This window comes from Nematolebias whitei, chromosome 2 (genome assembly GCF_014905685.2).
Source record: "Nematolebias whitei isolate Nwh7 chromosome 2, NemWhi1, whole genome shotgun sequence".
In the NCBI taxonomy this organism is placed as follows: Eukaryota; Metazoa; Chordata; class Actinopteri; order Cyprinodontiformes; family Rivulidae; genus Nematolebias; species Nematolebias whitei.
Window position 1 is genome coordinate 25,902,651 of NC_056499.1, and position 7,603 is coordinate 25,910,253.

Genomic DNA, 7,603 nt, shown 5'->3' on the forward strand with positions numbered 1-7,603 from the left:
TAACTACGACCTTTGCTGTAGGAAATAACTTAGTAAATGTCAGAAAAACCCACTCGGACAGCTGAACTTTGCTTCAGGTTACCGGTAATCACAATCATTTTAAATAACGGCACGTTCCACCCACCACAACCAAAAGATAAATAAAAATGTATTGTCAGTTGATTTGTACAAGAGAAAAGGTGAAAACAGATTTGGAATGACTTCGCTTCCTTTCATTTTTCACATCACAATATCCTGCCATTTTAAAGGGGGCAGGTCAACTTTTTATACCTGCTGCACATGTTTACTAAAAACTAAATATCTTCTATGGGTGTTTACTCTAAGTTGGTAAGTTTACAGTTTTATTAACGCATAATGATGACAGAAATGTAAACAAAAAAGTAAAAAAAAAAAAAAACAATTTCGGAATGTTTTAAGCACTTTTACACACGATCACTCGTTCAGTTTGTCATTCTGTGTAGCAGTTTTTTAAACACCTAAAGTATTTTCTTACACGTGAATTGATCAGCTTGCGTGCAGCAGCACAAGCAGCACTGTCATACACTTTAGTAGTATATGTATAGTGACAGGCTGACAGTTCAGCACACACACACACACACACACATGGTGAGTCCCTCTCACTCAGTGGCTGCTGTAATATCCCCCGAGCCTCTGTCTGTCTGCCGCTCGTATGAAGGATAAAGAGACAGGATGTGGAGCATGGAGGGGGCTCAAGCCTGCCACCGAATGCTCCGTCAATAGGCTTATTTTCGTTCCAGCCAAACAAATGTGTCACTCCAATCATCACACGGCTGATTTTATCCTTCTGTTACTGTAGCTCCACAAGCATTTCCTTTTGTGAGCGCTCACTCCTGATAATCCCGCTCTGACAAAGGGGCCATGTGCCGCCGCTGAGTTCCATGACCAAAAATGTAAAACAAGTCATTTCCAGTTACATACTTACTCAGTGATATCACGCACAGTGAAAGAGTGTTTGTAAGCACTTTTGCTTGTTGAGTCATTCCTGCATTCTCATGCTATAATTAGAGATTAACACTGGAATGCCACAAGATTTTGAATTTTAATTCTAATTAAAAAAATATATATATATATATATATATATATATATATATATATGTATATATATATATATATATATATATATATAAACTGTCATGATAATAAAGGAATTATTTTCATAGCACTGAAAAGGAGATAAAGCAGATGGGCAATGTATAAGTGAATTTAAGATGAACTGAACCAGGTGGGTGCAGTTTACAGAGGTGGTAGGGCAGGGCCTTGGTGCTTTCAGCTGGACCCTCTAAACCTGATAAAACTCTTTTATTTCACCCCTCACTTGCAGACTGACTCCAGCTGTACTGGGCCAGTCCATCGTAAAAGGGACAGGGTATATTTTATTCCTGACCTTGTCAGACTGTGTGGGCTTACAGGCAGATCTTACCAGGTGAAAAACAATATGCAGTCCCTGGTTTATCGCGGGGGATCTGTACCCTGAAGCCCCGCGATAAGTGAAAAACCATGAAGTAGGAATAGTAGTACAAGTAGTAAGTAGTAGTTTATTTTAGTATTTATATAACATATGTATGTACATATATGTATGTATATATATATATATATATATATATATATATATATAAAAAAGCATTTTAAACCCTTCCCACACTCTTGCAATATTCTAAACAATGTTTCTAAACTCTAAACACTCTAAAAGAGCACAGCATGTCATGATTTCAGCTCTCTACCACCGGCTGCACTCTGCCACCTGCCAGCGCTTTTGGCCACGCCCACTTCTCTGCTGCAGAGTGGCATATGACAAACTGCAGGAGGAAGCTTCTCCTTCAGCTGTGGACTGCACACAGGTGCAGCAGGTGCTAAATTTGTAATTTAAAATCATTTTTAAAAAATTAATGCCGATCGTGTGACTCATCCATCAATCAGCCAACTGTCTGTCATGTCCAATCTTACTATGAAAAACTGCGATCGAGCGAGTCCGCAAAAAAACGAACTACAAAATAGCGAGGGACTACTGCAACTGCTTTTGTAAAACACAGACGGTGGGATGTCAGCAGAGCTACAGACTTTTAAGCTGAAAATTCTGGAGTTTGAAAAAGCAGATTTTCTATATGCAGTGTTCATTATGAGAGCAATATGCATTTCTAGTGGAAGTTGGCCTCATGAGTTGGTGTCACAGGATCTGTTTAACGTATCACTGGGTGAGTATTATGCTGCTTTATTAACTTGGAGAAAAGCAGTTCCATATTTTTCGGACTTGCAACTGATTTTAAACATGCAAACCCAATTCCAGTAATATAGTAAGTACTTCATGCTGGTTAAAAGTTGTTAAAAATATAAAACCTCTCAGTGGCCTTTCAAGCTGTTTTTGTTAAATGATGCAAAGTGCTGCAAGAAACTACACGAGGCACAAAGTCAAATCATTGTTTCTCTACGTAAACTGTTTTAAAACGTTGGAAACAAATTTCAAATGTAGCAAAGATGATAGTGTTTAGTCTTGGAAAAATGATGCACACCCCATGATTTATATGGATGTTTTCTCGAGGTCATCTTTTGGAGACCTGTTTTTATTTTTGTCCTGCCTCCACGCTTGCAGTCTGCACGGACCTTCAGTGAAGGTGAGTGATCGATGATCTGAGGTGGAGTCACTGTGGAAACCCTTCAGAGCAACAGATTGACCCCGAACACCGTCTGCAGCTCAGAACGTCAGCGTCATGACTCTGTGGCCTCCGTCACAGCAGGTGCCTTTCCTCAGATGTGTAACTGAGCCACGGTGTTCAGGATACACGGAGATCTAATACTGTTGTGAGTCGACAGCAGGACACGGGTGTATTTGTGTTGCTGATGGTTTCATACACACTAAATTCAGCGATGCGTAATGCATACTGTTGTCCAGACAGAAAGATATACTGTATGCGTAGATTGAATTCATGTACGGATATGAACCCCCGTTTAGACATTCATCCATCACCTCGTTGCATGATGCATGGAGCGGGGAGCTCCGTGTGATCCCTTTTAAAGAGGGTATCAAGTGAACACTTTTAGCAGCTATGAGGAATGTGGAGCTGTGGTGTGGAGCAGACTGCAGCGTCTCCAGAAACGTGCCAGAGTATAATCTGCTGTCTCACTTAGCAAGAAAAGTTCCACCTCAGACAAACCTACGGGGCTATTTCAGCAACTTGTAAACACAACTTACCGGTAGTCTGCGCATGGAAGCCATCATTTCAGCTCCACGCTGTCTGCTCTGAAGCACCTTCTACCTGCTGCTCTCCACTCACATGAACCTTTAATGTGTTGCTAAATGGATGCATAGAAATGGGATTATTTGTATTTTTTTTTACAACTTTTTTAGCAACTGAAGCATCTGTTTTAGTTTAGTTGGGTGAATGTTGATGAAGCGTTCACATTGTGATCCTTTTTACTTATGTAAGTTTTTCGGCATCTTTCTTGTTCCACAGTTTTTGTGCTATTTCAACAAATCGTAAATCAAAACGTTCAGCTCATTCAAGACAATCATACTATGACTTGTGGTATTGGTGAAGCTTTAGCTTTTTGAAATATTTAGTCTTTTCTGCCATGTTTTTCTCATAGAAAATGAGCTCATTTTACATCCTTCATAGCTTTAGATCTGTTTACAACCTTTTACTGCTCCTTTCACATTTTGTTCTGCTTCAGCTTCTTTCAGCTTCCTTGTGCAAATACAGCTACTTTCAGCAAATTTCAGCGCGGGGGGGGGGGGGGGGGGGGGGGGGGGGGGGGGTTTCAGCAGTTTTGTGCTCCTTTCTGATTCTTTCTGCCAACTATATTTTTGTGCTTCTTCTTTTTTTTCATTCAACCTTTATTTAAACAGGTTAATCCCATTGAGCCTTGGGGATTCATTTACAAGAGAGACCTGATTTATTTAACAAACAGTGATGACAACAGTGGATAATTTCAGCTTGTTATGCAACTTTCAACTTATTTCTGCAAGTTTCAAGTTTTCTACAATTTCAGCTACTATTTAGCTGTTTTATGCAAATTTAATCTTTTTCAGCTTATTCTACATATGTTGCACTCATTTAAACGTTTTTCAGCCTAATTCAGCAAAAATGTGCTCGCTCCACCTTCTTCTTGTAATTTCAGCTTCTTTCTCCATTTTAGCTACTTTTAGCAGTTTTTTTTTTGTTGTTGTTAATTTCAGCTTTTATCAGATCATTTTTACTTTTATGTGCTAATTTCTGCTCAGCCTAATTGGGCAAACGTGTTTTTTCTGCTTTCTTCTGCTAATTTAAGCTTGTTCTACCTTTTAAGCTAACTTTTCAGATTAAAAAAAAACTAATTTCAGCTCTTTTCAGACATCAAGTTTTTCATGAAACTTTCTGCTACTTTCAGCCGTTGTGCTAATTTCAGCTTGTTACGTGCCATTCAGCTTTTTTCAGCTAGTTTAAGCTTTTTCAGCTATTTCAGCTACTATTTAGCTGTTTTTATGCAAATTTTAGTGTTGTCAGCTAATTCCACATTTTTTAGCTCATTTCAGCTCTTTCCACTTCCTTCTCATAGGTTAAGCTTCTATCTGCCTTTTTGGCTACTTTTTAGATGCTATTTAGCTAATTTTAGCCTTTTTTTTTAGCTGATTTCCTATTTTTTGTGCCCATTTCTGCTTATTTAAACCTAATTCTGCAAATATGTGTTCTTGTTGCTTTCTTCTGCTAATTTAGGCTAGTTCTTTGGGCTTGTTCAGCTACATTTAGGCTGTTTGTTTTTTTAAGCTAATTTCAGCTGTTTTTCAGCAAGTTCTTCTACAATAAGCATTCACACTACATTTTCGCAGGAAATGCACTTTCTCCAGGTTTATTTATTTTCAGCGAGAATTATATTAAAATCAATAATAACACATAAACTGATTGTAAATATTTACAATAGAGCAACTCAATGTTATGTTTAAAATGGAGTAAGAAGAAAAATGTTATTAAATTCAGCTCCAGCTCTTTTCAATCTACACTGTCCTTGTTTCTTCAGGTTGTCCATGCATGATTAAATACATAAACAATTATTAGTACAATAATAGCCAGTGTCACATAGTTTAAGATGATTTTTTTTCAGCATGTACACATCCATAACACACATCTATACACACTACTTATTTATAAACATTATATACACATGCATACAACAAGCAGACACACACACACAAACTTTAAATTAGTGTCTCCACAGCTAAATGCTGTTTAAATGTAACTTTTTTTATATATATTTTAAAAACAGGATAATGTTTGTATATTCTTGTTTTCACACTGAGGCCATTTCAAAAGTTTCACTCCACAGACAAAAATACACAAAGTTGTCATGGTTGTTCTAACACTTAAAGTTTACGGATAATGTTTTATTCAAAGATTATAGTTTTCATTTCTATCTAAAATCGTTTTGTATAGCATATTTTTTGCCTCACATATTTAGTAATTTATAATAATCTGTTTATTCTCTACACCCTCTTGGTCCTGTTCAGGATAAATGGGAACTATCTGTTATTAGGAGAAAAGCGGTGTTCAGTCCATCACAGGACACATAAAAACAAAGAAAACAGACAATAATTCACACATAGGGACAATTTAGAGAACTCCATTAACCTAACACAAATGTTTTTGGACTGTGAGAGGAAACTGGAGTGCCCAGAGAAAACACACACATGCACGAGGAAAACATGTAAATTAAGCAGAGAGGCCGAGCCAAGAGTCAAACCTGCAATCTTGGTCACTGAGCAAACAAGCTGCTCCACTGTGCAGCCCATAATACAAAATAATTCAGCCCCAAATGTAACTTCTGCAACATTAATGTAAAGAACAAGGGTCCTCCTCCAGAAAATTTGTAATAAAGTAGATGTGATTTACTGCATTTTTTTGTATTTTAATGGGTTGTTATACATCTACGTTCTTACATATATATATATATTTTTATTTTTTTTATTTTTTTTTTTTTATTTTTTTTTTTATTTAATTTATTTATTTATTTTTTTTTTTGTGGACCCCCAAGCAGCGGCTCGCAGACCCCCTGAGGTCTGGGGATCCCAGTTTGAGAACCAAGGATATAGACGAATTGCACTACCGGTTAAAGTTTCAGCTTTCTGAAATGTCCTATTTTACTATTTCACCATTGATTCTTTTGTTTATGTTTCTCAATGAAATTCAAAAGCAGGAGTTTCTCTTTTTATTGAGACTGAGTGAAAGTGTGGAGTAGAATGCAGAGAATACAGAGAAGGGTTTACAAAGATACTTAAATGTAAAGCAGTTTAAATATTGTTTTAAAAAAAAACACTTGAGAAGTAATATATGAAAAATATATCCTGTAAAATACCTAAACTCCAAAATTCTGAGTTTGAAGTAACATGTGAGCACTGCTCTGGAATGAGCAAGTGTTTGTTTCATCCACTATTTAACACAGTCAGTACAGTTTTCATTTGTTCTGTTTTCTTTTGTTTCATTTTTAATCATTTCATATTTTCTGCTTTGTTTGTTAGTTGTTGTTTAATTAAAAAAAACATTTTTATTAAAACTTAGAATTTTTAACAAATCATTTTTTGGGTTAAATAAAAGTTGTTGTTTTTTTTCATTTATTTTTTGTTCACACGTTTTCAGACTTTGCTGTTTCGTTTTTTGAATATAGGTTATTTATATTATTTCATATAAATTAAGTAAAAGTTCCTAATGAGGATGTTGTTTGTTTGAAACAGGAGAAGTATACTAAGAAGTTTAAAAAGTTAGTGTTAGCACTCTGACGCTTTTATTTTATGGTTTTATTATGGGTGTTATTTGATTTAAACTCACACTCTTTGGCTCAGCCCTTGATCACACCTGCGCTGTAATCCTCCCTGAACCCCCACCTTTTCATGTAGCTATTTGAACAGATGAATTCTGTTTGTTGTCTCTGATTTAAAGTATCCGTGTTTCTGGTTTGTGGCAAATACAATCCAAACACCAACACTTTGTGACTGGTATCCATTCAGGTTTACTTTGGCTCAGACTTACACGTCCCATCCATCCCTCTTCCCCGCTGCCTCCTGTCCCAACTTGTCGCTTGAGGGACGCTGTGATTTATCGACAAGGTAAACAGCTTATGAATGAGGCCTAAGCTTTAGTTATACAGTTTACAACATTTGAGTAACCACAAGAGGTTTGTGTACACACACTTTCTCAAGGCTACTGTTAGCGGAGGGAATGAGGTTGCCAGCCTCGTCTCATGTCGAGGGAAATTCCTCAATGTCTTAATCGTAAGCCCCTAAGATTAATTCTGCTTGCACAACTACTTGTGTAAAGTTTCAGGGGGACGCTGAGACATATTTAAACAAGTTTCAAGGAGCATGCAGAGTGACGGGGATTGTTTACAGCAGAAGTTGAAAATTGTTTTGCAGGGAGGCCTCTCGTTGAAGTCGAACATTTTGGAAGAACTTTGGAGGAAAACAAGAAAACTGGAGGGAAAATACAAACAAATACAACCATGTAAAACATTCAACACAAATTTGTATTTACTTTAGTACATATATATATGTGTATATATATGTATATATATATGTATATATATATATGTATGTACATATACATATATATATATATATACA